This window comes from Microtus ochrogaster, unplaced genomic scaffold (assembly GCF_000317375.1).
Source record: "Microtus ochrogaster isolate Prairie Vole_2 unplaced genomic scaffold, MicOch1.0 UNK1, whole genome shotgun sequence".
NCBI classification, from domain to species: Eukaryota; Metazoa; Chordata; class Mammalia; order Rodentia; family Cricetidae; genus Microtus; species Microtus ochrogaster.
Window position 1 is genome coordinate 22,203,205 of NW_004949099.1, and position 11,397 is coordinate 22,214,601.

The 11,397-nt window shown below is 45.5% G+C and overlaps 1 protein-coding gene across 11 annotated transcripts in view; it reads left to right on the plus strand.

Annotated features, from left to right (window-relative positions):
• The first annotated feature begins 979 nt into the window (after window positions 1-979).
• Window positions 980-11,397, plus strand: part of Itpr1 (inositol 1,4,5-trisphosphate receptor type 1) — a 341,711-nt gene continuing 331,293 nt past the window's right edge. For 10 of the 11 annotated variants that reach the window (XM_005364968.3, XM_026788263.1, XM_013352965.2 and 7 more), the window contains exons 1-2: window positions 980-1,160; window positions 2,036-2,111. The gene's annotated coding sequence lies outside the window, so the exon portion shown is untranslated. Of the gene's footprint in view, window positions 1,161-1,916; window positions 1,955-2,035; window positions 2,112-11,397 lie in introns of those variants that run through there. The other variant, XM_013352962.2, reaches the window with a different exon arrangement.

Here is an 11,397-nt window from a genome sequence, read left to right on the forward strand (position 1 = left end):
TAAAGTCTAGGAGCACGCCTCGCCTGGACGCAAGCATCTTCAGTATGAGCAGCTCTCTCCGAAAGCCTTATTTTTCTGGTTTGCGGTTTATTTACTTAAGCGTTTACAAATTCCAGGAGCAAAGGGGCTTCTAGAAACCGGGTCAGGGCCGAGGTCGCGGTTTGTATTTCTTTTCTGCTTCGCAATCGCAGCATCGGCAAGTGACAGCACCGGTTCCTTTATTTGTTCGTTAGAGAGGGTTGCGGTTCTTTTACCCCCCACCGTGCGAAGAAAGACAAGACACAGCTCGGATTCAGAAAAGGTCTCTCACACGATAAGTCCGCGTCCCCAATAGCAGAAACCACTCCATTCCCAGACTTAGTTTTTTTTTCATGCAAACACTAGCACGATTTAATAAAGAATTAGAAGAGATTTAATAAGACAAACTCGCTTCGTTAATCCTTGACCGCAAACACTGTTTTTGTGCCTCGGATTTCTGAAATTCTTGGCTCCAGGACAAGGGCGCGCGGAAGCTTGTAAAAACTTCCCAAAACAGTAATCCGAGCTCTTCCCCTCTCTCCGGCCCCTAGTGACACCTGGATTTTAGGAAAGGGAAGATATGACAGGCAAAGAGAATGGTTCACAGGGCTAGGAGATACCTCTGGGGTGACTGTGGGTCGCGTTTTCCAATCCTGGCAAGTGGGCTGTTCAGACTCAGTTTCGCCAGCCGGGCGGTCCCGCTGGACGCCCCTCCCCCATCTCCGCGCGCGCGCGTCTATTTAGAACCCAGCCCCAGAGTTTAGGGGTTTCTGGGACTTGTAGTCCTTTTCCACAGCCCCAGGCGCCGGCACGACCTGGGACTCGGACTACATTGCCCAGGGAGCTTCCCGGCCTATATAAGCAGCCGGGCGCCGCTTCAAAGTGCAGTAACCATGTGGATGTTCTGCTGAAGCTTTTCCTCAAGCCTGCTGGGGTGGGAGGAGAGGAGGAGGTGGTGGTGGTGGAGGAGGAGGAGGCAGGGGGTGGAGAGAAAGAAAGCGCACGCCGAGAGGAGGTGTGGGTGTTTCTCTCCCATCCTAACGGAACGAGCTCCCTCTTCGCGGATATGGGATTGCCCAGCGGCTGCTAACCCCTCTCCTGGTCCTGCTCCCCCAAACCGGCGTGGCTCCCCGGTCACCAAGGTAGCTGCTGGGGCCGGGCAGAGGGCGCGGGGAGTTGGCACTGGCTCCCGTGCGCAGAAGTTTTTGCCCTGATCTCTGGGAGTTTTTTTTTTTTTTTTTTTGGTGGCTTTGCATGCACTTGGCGTGTATTTTGGGCTTCTTTCCCTGCGAGCAATTTCGGGAGGAGGTCTGATTTATTTACTTATTTTTTAGGTTTAAACAACCCCAAATATCATCGACTCTAGTGACCAGCTTCAACCCCCTTCCCTGTACTGAAATGGCATTCCCCCAAGTTGGAAACTCTTGGAGTGGTTGCAGGAAATAGTTTTTTTTTTCGCTTTTTGGGAAGGGGGCAGTTGAGGGGGTGTCATATGAGTTTGCTCAAGGAAATAATCTTTCTAAAAATGTAGCTAGTCCTGTTGCGCCGCATGGCTGGTAGAATAATGCATGCGTGGGGGCCCCTGTGTGTGTGTGGGGGGGTGTTAAAAAACGGAAGAAAACCGGGGGACGGGGGGGGGGGGGGGGGAGTGGTGAGGGAAGAAGTGTGGACCCAACTCGTGTCCAATGAGGATGCAGGTTTTGTATACTTGGCCTCCTCCACGCGGGGAAACAAGTGCTTTGGGATCTCCTCAACACTTACCTTAGTTCCACCTCCGGCGTATTCGAAGTTTCTGCGTGCCTGATCTTTCTGGTCAGCTACGTACTGGAAATAACCAAGCTGGATTTGCTGTTATCTGAGGGCAAGAGATCCCGCCGATTTGGCTGCTAAATTGGGAGATGAGGAGTGGGGATCTGCAGGAAACGGAGGCAAAAAGGTCGAAACTCGTATTTGGGAACATTTCTTATAGACCCTTGCATGGTTCCCTACTCAGTCTTCTTTCTTTGTAAATATTTAGGAGCTGACTGCAAGGGAGCAGGATTCGCATCCTTGGCTGGGCGAGCTTTGACTACAGAGTGCCTGACCTGGGTCAGGTGAGTGTGGAAGTAGAGTCAATAAGTCAATAGGGGGATTTGTCCTAAGCCTTTCCGCAAGTCCTCTTGTAGCAGCCATAGAGAAGCGGAGAGAAAGAAACTGTGGTCAAAATTGGTCATGATCTTTGCCGAGTAAAGATCCAGTGCCAACCACTTTTGAAGGTGGCTCAGAATTGAAGCTGCCTGATGTTTGGGGAAGGGGGGGAGGCACCAAACGACAACAAAATGCAGTAAAATAGGTCTATGGGAGAGGCATGCTGATTATCTAAATTCCAAACGATGCAGAACTTTTCCTCTGCCGAGGTCTTTAAGCAAAAGTGAAATACTCCTCCCCTTCGCACATTGCCACTTTGTTCTTTTCAGTTGTGGACGCGCACGTAATCAGGGGGCTGGGCTGTAAGAAATGAAAGTGGCGAATTGAAAGAATGAGAACTTCATAAACAGGAAGTTAGAGTTTAAAAGAATAACACAATAGCTTCCAGGATTTGACTGGAGCCACCTGAACGTCAAGGAACCCAGGCTGCTTCTCTTGTTTTGATATGTGTTCTTGGAAGCGGAGCTGAGGGCAGCATTTCTCTGTCAATACAGTGGCTCCTATTTTTATTTATTTATTTATTTTATGCCCTAAAATGGTCCCAGTCCATTTCTAGAAAGTATAGCCTCTGTAGGGGCACACACACCCTCATAGTTGCAGGTTTTTTTTTTTTTTTCTTGTGAAATTTTTGTGAACCGAGTAAACAACAGGTTAATAGGGGCTGGGGAGCTGTGGGCAGCTGGTTCTTGGTAACTTTTTTAACGTCCTAAATATTTAGCTGTTCCCTGGGCTACAATCTTTGGGTTTTTCTAATTAGGGAATAAAAGCCAGATACTTCATTATGGTAGTATAATGCTTTTGTTTCCTGCTGATAAGATCCTCAGGAGTACTGATGGAGCGGGCAGCTTTCGGATGGGAAGGTTAGTTCTATGGTCTAATGTTGACCAAAGATTGGGGGCAGTCCACTCCTCAGAGTATATTGCAGACAAGGGACAGCTGGTCCTCAGAGTCTTCTCCACCTGATGCCTAAACATTATGAGACTGCCTTGTTAGGATGTAGTAAGCCAGGTATAGAGAGAGCTGTGGCTCACAGAAGGCCTTAGATACGGGTAAAGAAACCGAGATGCAGCCCAGATAGTCATGTATACTGCTTGTGCTGAAGTTTGTGCAGTGCTGGGGGAGATCGAGACCCTAGGGAAAATAGTGAACACATTGCTCTTAATGTAAGAGTTCTTAGTTAGGTCCCACCAATGATAGACTGACCATACTTACCCTGATGTATGAAGGAACTGATATCATAAAAGAATGTAGATATTTGTAGAAGAATTTAATGTTGGGCCGAATTAATTTTGGAAAGCGTTATGCTGAAAGCTTGAGTCAGGATAGTGGAGAAGGAAAACGAAACAAACCCCAGTGTGTATGTGCAGCATGAGGCCTTTCTCTTGCTTGAAGTATATCTTGACCGTTCACATCAAGGCATCTGAGCAGGTTGAAAGAGTCAGGTGTGTCTCTGCCTGAATAATTGGAGACCTTAAACTGCTTCAGTTCAATCTGTGGAATGCTGGTAACTTGGCCTGTAGCCTCTTATTTGCCTGAGAGCAATGTTTTTCTTCTTCGTTATTTCATTTCTTTCTTTTTTTTTTAAAAAAATTATTTCTTCATTTCTATCAGTTGTGTTGATGTGTTCTTGTGAGCGTGTACATTGAAAGTACAATCTGCTCTTTGACTAAATCAAATCGGAACAGAAAATCCCATCAAGATTTCCTTCTAAAGCAAGCAGGGAAAGTTCTTGATGTTCCAAATGAATCACTCTGGTCTCTCCATGAAAGTCGTTTGGGTGTTATCATCCATTCAGACAATGTGGTTCCTGTTGCCAGCCTTCTTTGAAGAATATGAGGTGCAGTGGTTGCTTAGAAGAGCAGTAGATAAACGTCACAGAAAAGATCTGTTGACTTTGCCCTCAAAGTGTTTTTAGCTGGGAGAATATGACTACAGAGGTGGAGGTGGTAGTGGGATACTCTGGGACTAATTCAATGTTGTGCAAGGAACTGACTTGAAAAATCCATGTGGCTTTTTAGCTAATAATGATCTCATGGAATTTCTGTCTGACTTTTTTTTTTGTTAAATATAAGCAGCTCTTTAAAAACAAACCAAACAAAACAACAGATACCAAATATGAACAACAGAAAAAAATCCACCAAAATAAAAGCAGGCCTGGAGTTAGGTTTCTAGGTCAAGCTGTCCTCGGATACTTCTAATTAGGGAATCTACACAAGGACAGTGCCCTGTCTTGTCTGCTATTGGTTTGGTTTTTTAAAATAAAATGCATTGGACCTGCAGATTGTTGGTAACTAGAACTGCATGCCGTTGTGTTAGGTCGTTTTCTGCTGTTGAAGTTTGATGAATGAAGGCCTGAAGTCAACGATATGAATGACTTTACTTTTCTGACTCTTTCTAGTTGCCATGGTGTCTGTGGTTCTGAGGTGATTGCTAATGAGGAATGAGCTGAATGATCTCATGAAGCCATCACCTGTTAAACCCTGTGATTTCCTAGACCGGACATAGTTAGAGGCAGCTGGTGGGACACATGTACCTAACAGACTGTCACCCCTGTTAAAAAGTGTTATGATTCAAGTGTGCTATATTACTTATTCAGCAGATTTCTTGAGTACCTGCTAGGTGCCAACTGTGTTCTAGGTGCTTAGGGTACAGCATAAGCAATCAAGTCTGTTCCTCAGAGGTTGTTGCTTGGTCTCTCTCTCTCTCTCTCTCTCTCTCTCTCTCTCTCTGTGTATACATGTGAAGGCCAGAGGTAGATGTTGGTTGTCTTTCTCAATTGCTGGTGGGAGGCAGTCACTGTAAATAAGAAGTAGGTGTTACAGTATGGCAGGTGCTAAGTGCTCTGGGGAAAAATCAAGCAAGGAGAGGATGAACAGAGAACAAGTGTGGGCCAGATTCGGAGACACTGAAACCCTTGTGTATCATTGGTGGGAATGCAAGAGGCAGCGCTTAGCAGAACAGAATGGTTGCTCCTGAAAATATGAAACAGAGTTATCGTAAGATTTGAAATTTCCATTTTTAGGTATGTAAATAATTCAAAGCAGTGACTTATGCAGTTTGTTTTATGCTGAAAGTTGCCTCACTCATGTTAGTCAATAGGCTGAAACAAAACCCTCGAAGTATCTATTAATACATGAACAAAAAACAAAGTGCTGCTTATGTGTTCCGTGAGCTATTATTCAGCCCAGAAGAGGAAGAAACTCTTTTCACGGTGTAGTCAAACCACAAAACACTATGCTAACTGAAAGAAGCCAGCCATCAGTAGACATATAGCGTATGATTCTCATAGTAGGAAGTCCGGTATGTGTAGTCAGATAATAGGGTCCCAATGTAGATTGGTAATATCTAGGGGCTAAAGAAAGGGGAAGTTGGATTAATGAACGCAGACTTTCTCTTTGTAAAAATTAAAAAGTTCTGGCAATGGATAATACTGGTAAATTTTATTTCTGTATTATCCAAATAAGAAATAAAAAGCAAAAGTTCAAGGGGTGTGAAGGGTGTGTTGTGGTTGGCAGTTAAGGCAGGGGTCTTCACTGTATGACATTTGAGCAGAGCTCCTCAAGTCCAGAGTAGAAAATGCGAAGGCCCTGAGGTGGAAGGAGGTGGGGCATGCTGGAGGCAGGGCAAGGAGGCTGGAGAGGCTGCAGGTAGGAGCAGAGGAGGTCCTCGGGTGGGAGGGCGGTCAGGGTCCAGTGGTGGAGAGGCTGCAGGTAGAGGCAGGGGAGGTCCTCGGGTGGGAGGACAGTCAGGGTCCAGTGGTGGAGAGGCTGCAGGTAGAGGCAGGGGAGGTCCTCGGGTGGGAGGGCGGTCAGGGTCCAATGGTGGAGCCAGATTTTGCACACCAGCAGTTCTGAGGATTTCTGAACCCTGACAGGGTCCCCAGTGGGGTTTTCAGCCTTGCTGAGCTCAACTGTGCTTTCTAACGAGACTGGCCGGGCTGGCAAGACCACATACCAGATGGAAACTTGATCCAGGAGGCATGAGGGAAACCTAGATTTCCAGACTGGTTTGTCATGTGACATTTCCTGGCATTGAGGTTCACTTAAGGAGCAAAGGCATCTCCTTCGCTGAAGAGTAGAGCCATCCTTGTTCTGTTCAGCAAATTCTAAGAAGCATCTGCTGGTCCTGGGCTTTCACCAGCCTTCTGCCCCATCACCACCCTGCTGGACATCAGATTTCACTGAGGGGGAATGACCTGACCCTGGGCACTATGTTTTCATTGTCTTGGGTGTGAGACGCTCCATATTAGTGATTCTTCTTGAAAACTCAGGAGAGAGGCCTTCATGGAGGCATTGCTAAAGTCCCTGATTGTAGTACTGCAAAGGTTCCATGATCATCATCAAATGCTAGGAAGCAGTAGGCAAGTCACACAGCAAAAGAATAAATCTGTCTCAGCCATCCCAGAGTCAGACCCCAAGCTTTTCGCCACGTGTAAAAATTAGCTATGTATTTAAGACTCACAGTTGTACCCCTTCCATTTGCTGGCTTTTCTTTGGTACGCAGACAGTTGAGTCTCTTGTTCACATGAAGATACCTGCATTTTCCTTTTTCCAAAGGTCTGTCCCGCTGATGGGATTTTATTTCACTTTAAAAAAAAAAAAAAGTTGTAAGTTTATGTGTGTGTTTTCCCTGCATTTGCAGAAGTGCACTGCCTGCCTGCCTGGTGACCTCGGAGGCCAGAACAGGCACTGGATACCCTGAAATGGGGTTGCAGATGGACTGTGTGCCACCGTGCAGGTGCTGGGAACCAAACCACAGTCCTCTGAAAAGGAGCAACCACTGAGCCATCTCTCCAGCCCCTCATTGGGGTTTTATTTAAGTAATATATATGGAACAAGTACAGTACAAAAATACTACATCCTTCAGAGTTCCTCATTTGTTGCACAATCCAGTGTTCTCAATTGGTGTATTTTGACCTTTGAAGAAAATGAAATGATAGTTGAAGCCCTGTTCACTTGAAAGCTATCTTATTACAGAAGAAAAGCCTAGTACTTGCTGTATATAACTATAGCATTTCTCATTTGGTAAACTAACCTTACCCTGTAAAACTCTCTCCTGCTTTTTTTTTTTTTCTTTTAAATATGGTCCTTCCTAGAGATTGACCTAAGTCCTCAAACTTGGAAACTTAAGTGTTTTTTTGGAGCCATCTCTTCAGCCCTGTTTGCTTGTAAGGGGAATTTTTACTATAGATTTCTAGCGTAAGCCAACATTATATATTGTGGTACCTGCAAATGCCAGGAAAGTTGCACTGGGTTTGATGGACCTGGAGTTACAAGCCACATTGTGAGCTGCACAGTGTGGGTGCTGAGAACTGCACTGTGAGAGCAGCAAGTGCTCCAGCCCCAGCAGTAGCTTCTTAATACCCGGAACCCACTTGGTTCATGCTGCTCTGCATTCAGCATCGTTAGCTCACCGCCGATCCTGTCCCATCTGCATCCTCACACCCTCCCCACCCCTTTAGTACTTGATTATTTGGAAGCCCATCTTAGACATTTGTAGTAATTGGTGCCGTGGGCTGTGTCCCGCCACCCAGTTAGCTTTACCCGAGATAATTACACGGACACTGTATTCATTTAAGCACTGCTTGGCTCTTTAGCTCTAGCCCTTTTCTCGGCTAACTCTCACACCTGGACTAGCCCATTTCTAATCATCTGTGTGTAGCACCCCAAGGTGCGCTTACCGGGAAGATTCTAGCCTACGTCCATCCTGGGTCGGAGCTTCATCGCGTGTGCCTCAGAGAGCAGAGCTCTCGCCTCTGCCCGCAGGAGTGGAGCATCTCGTGTCTCTCTGAGGCGTCTGCCCCCGAGAGGAGAGCTGTTGAGTCTCTGAGCTCACTTCCTCTTCCTCCCAGCGTCTGCTCCTCCCACCTATGTTCTAACCTATCAGGTCAAGCAGCTTCTTTATTTAATCAACCAATGACCTTCCTCCATCAGACATTCCACTGCATCTGTATTTATCATGAATCCTTAGGGTTTGAATTCTTTATGTAGGTACATAACGAAATACTTAAAAGTCTGCAGCACTGGGTGCTCTTATGTGCCCATGCTGTGGGAGGGAGTGCTATTGGCATCCATTGCATAGAAACTGTGGCTGCTAACTCAGCAACCTACAGTCTGTCGTATTTTGGTAGTTAGATACAGAGGCATCGTCCAAGCCAGATTCTTTTTTTTAATTTATATTTGTTTTTGCCTTCAGGGGCACAATGTTTTTATTTTAAAATATGGCGAGTGCCACTGTTGGGCATCCCTGCATATGGCATCCTTTAGAAGTTCCTCTGTGAACTCGCAGACTGGAGCATACTTTGTAGGCTTTTCTTCATTTCGTTACTTTTCTTTGTCTTCCTTTCAACCCACTTAGGTTCTTGAAATTTTTAGACTAGGTTACTGTGTAGCCCTGGTGGGCCTCAACTCGGTGATCCTCCTGCCTCAGCCTCCTGAGTGCAGGGATTAGATGTAGTTGTATGCCACTATCCTTAGCCTTGTAGTTATTGATGTCAGTCAGAGAGTTGGCTCCTGAGGCTTTTGACAAAACCATGGAAGTTCTCATAGTTTTCTTCCTTTGTGTGTGACAAGCTGTTCCAGGCTTATCTTTTTTTTATTTCTTGTCCCACACCATAAATCAGCCTTTTCGTCAGGAAGCTCTTGTTCTTTTGAGAGGGAAATGAAATGGACACCTTTGCTTAGGACCGCATGAGCATTCTTGTCCTCATCTTGTAGGTGATAAAACCAAATTTAAATGATGAAAACTTAACGCCTGACTCTCTTCCCCTCCCCTCTTCTTTGAAGACAGGATCTTACTATGTAGCTGTGGCTGTTCTAGAACTCAATATGTAGATCAGCCTGGCCTCTGACTCACAGAGATTCTCCTGCCTCTGCCTCCCAAGAAAGAGCTGGGATTAAAAACTTGTGCCACTGTACCTGATTTACCTGAGTGTTTTGTAATAACAACATTTTGATCAACAGTCCATTTTGATATGTATGTGCTTATCTCAAAGGAGCCTGGAAATAATCTGAACTTTTTTTTTAAGTTTATTTATTATGTATATAGTGTTTTGCCTGCAGACCAGAAGAGGGCATCAGATTTCATTACAGATGGTTGTGAGCCACCATGTGGTTGCTGGGAATTGTACTCAGAACCTCTGGAAGAGCAGTCAGTGCTCTTAACCTCTGAGCCAATTCTCCAGCCCCAATAATCTGAACTAAAAAAAAAAAATTGGTCTGACTTTCAGTGTATTCCTGGATAAGCAAAAATGCTATTGACACTCCTTAGTGGCACTCCATCTAGAGATAGGGAAGTCAAATTTGTGGATCTTGCTCAACTTTGCAATGCAGTAGGATGAATAGAAGCCATCCAAGTGTACTGCAGTGGTGTAGATGGGAGGCATCTTGGGAATAGCTCCTACATGTAAATCCTGAAGCTCACTTGCATTTTCTTCATGTTATACACATCGTCTGACGATACTTTCAGGCAAAACTTCTGTGGTTTGTGCATGGAAATAGTTTTTGGTGTGGATTTTTTTTTTTGTGGTATCATGTCAGCATTCAAGAAGTTATGGAATTTTGAGCATTTTGAATTTTGTATTATCCTGGCATAACCTGTACTGAAACTGGGCTGTGGGGATAGCGCAGAGGCAGACTATTCTTATTATGTGTGAAGCAGCTCAGTGCCAAAACAACAACAAAATTAACCCATGTGTTCCTTGCAGCACCTACCCCCCTTCATATACACGCAGAGAGAGGGACCACGCAAGAGGACACTGCTGCTAAGTTCAGTATTTTCTTGCTGTTGGATTCAGTCAGAAGTTTGAGAAATACTGTTTACACTTTTCTGTCCATGTTGTCCAAGGCTCAGCATTGGGTATCACCTGGGAACTTGTTAATTGTCCTCTTGGGTCCTGCATAGACCTGTATTAGCTGACATTTAGGAAGACCCTCAGGTGATGTGTACCCTTCCATGCTTGAGAAAGTCTGTCCTAAAGGATGCCTGCCCAGTCCTGTTAGCAATGGCCTTTTTATAGTCCCTGTGTTTCATGGCCAGTTCCCACCTGTTGAAGCTCACCTTCGTACATGCCCCTGGCAGCCTTCTCCATTTCAGGTAAATGGAATGACAGGCCTATTCACCAGGCAGAATTTCTGACTGAGAGGGAGAGGGAGGAAAAGAGAGAGAGAGAGAGAGAGAGAGAGAGAGAGAGAGAGAGAGAGAGAGAGAGAGAGAGTGTTTGAGAACACTTTTATGGCCTTGGACCTAGAGGCAGAAAGAGACCACAAGGTACCTGTGCGCCCAGGGGTCGTGTAGTCACATGAAGAAACAAGTGCAGCTGCATTTTAACCTGCTGTCCGTAGACACTGGAGGAATTGATGTTTGAGGACCTCTCAACACAGAACATCTGCACCGCTGGGTGTAAAGTTCCTCATCAGAAAAACCTGAGCGAAGGAAAACAACACCAGCCTCCAAGTGTCCTGGTTCATTTGCACTGGGGTGGGACTTTAATCTGGGGAAAGATTTTTGTTTTGTAAAGATAGCTTAAACGCATTTCATATGTGTTTCTGAATAGAAAAGACTTAGGGACGTTCATTAATTTGCCTTGCGCGCGCGTGTGTATCTTTGTGTATTCTGCCTGCTGTGTACTTCACCCTCACCATGTTGTCAAGTCCTTCTATTCCCTAGGATCTTGCACAAATTCTTTTTCCTTTTACTTGAGACTTCTGTCATTTGAAACTCTGTCTCTTAAACTCTGTTTTCTTCACGGGGGTGTTTTGTTTTCTTATCCGTCAAGAGTACCTAGCATATTAAAAGAGCGCAAACCATATTTGTTGAATGAAATAATCCATACCCACTTTGCCTTTGAGGGTTGCAGGTGCTTTCTCAGAAGAAACTAACACTCTGTACCTCCGTGCTGATTAAATCTTTTCTGAATTGCCGTATTAATTGGAAAGCCCTTTGGTGTGCAGAGAGATGTGAAGAACATGGAGAGATGCATTAAGCTGCTCTTTTGGTGGGGTTTGAGCTCTTCTCGCTGCAGCTCTCTAGAGGACACACAGCTTGGGGAATTGCTGGCCATGAGACTAGGAGAGTGGAACCTAGAGCAGGGTAGTGTGACAAACTTGCTGGTGCTCTTGTTGCACCCCGCTGTACCGCAGGATGGGGGTAGACAAACTTGCTGGTGCTCTTGTTGCACCCCGCTGTACCGCA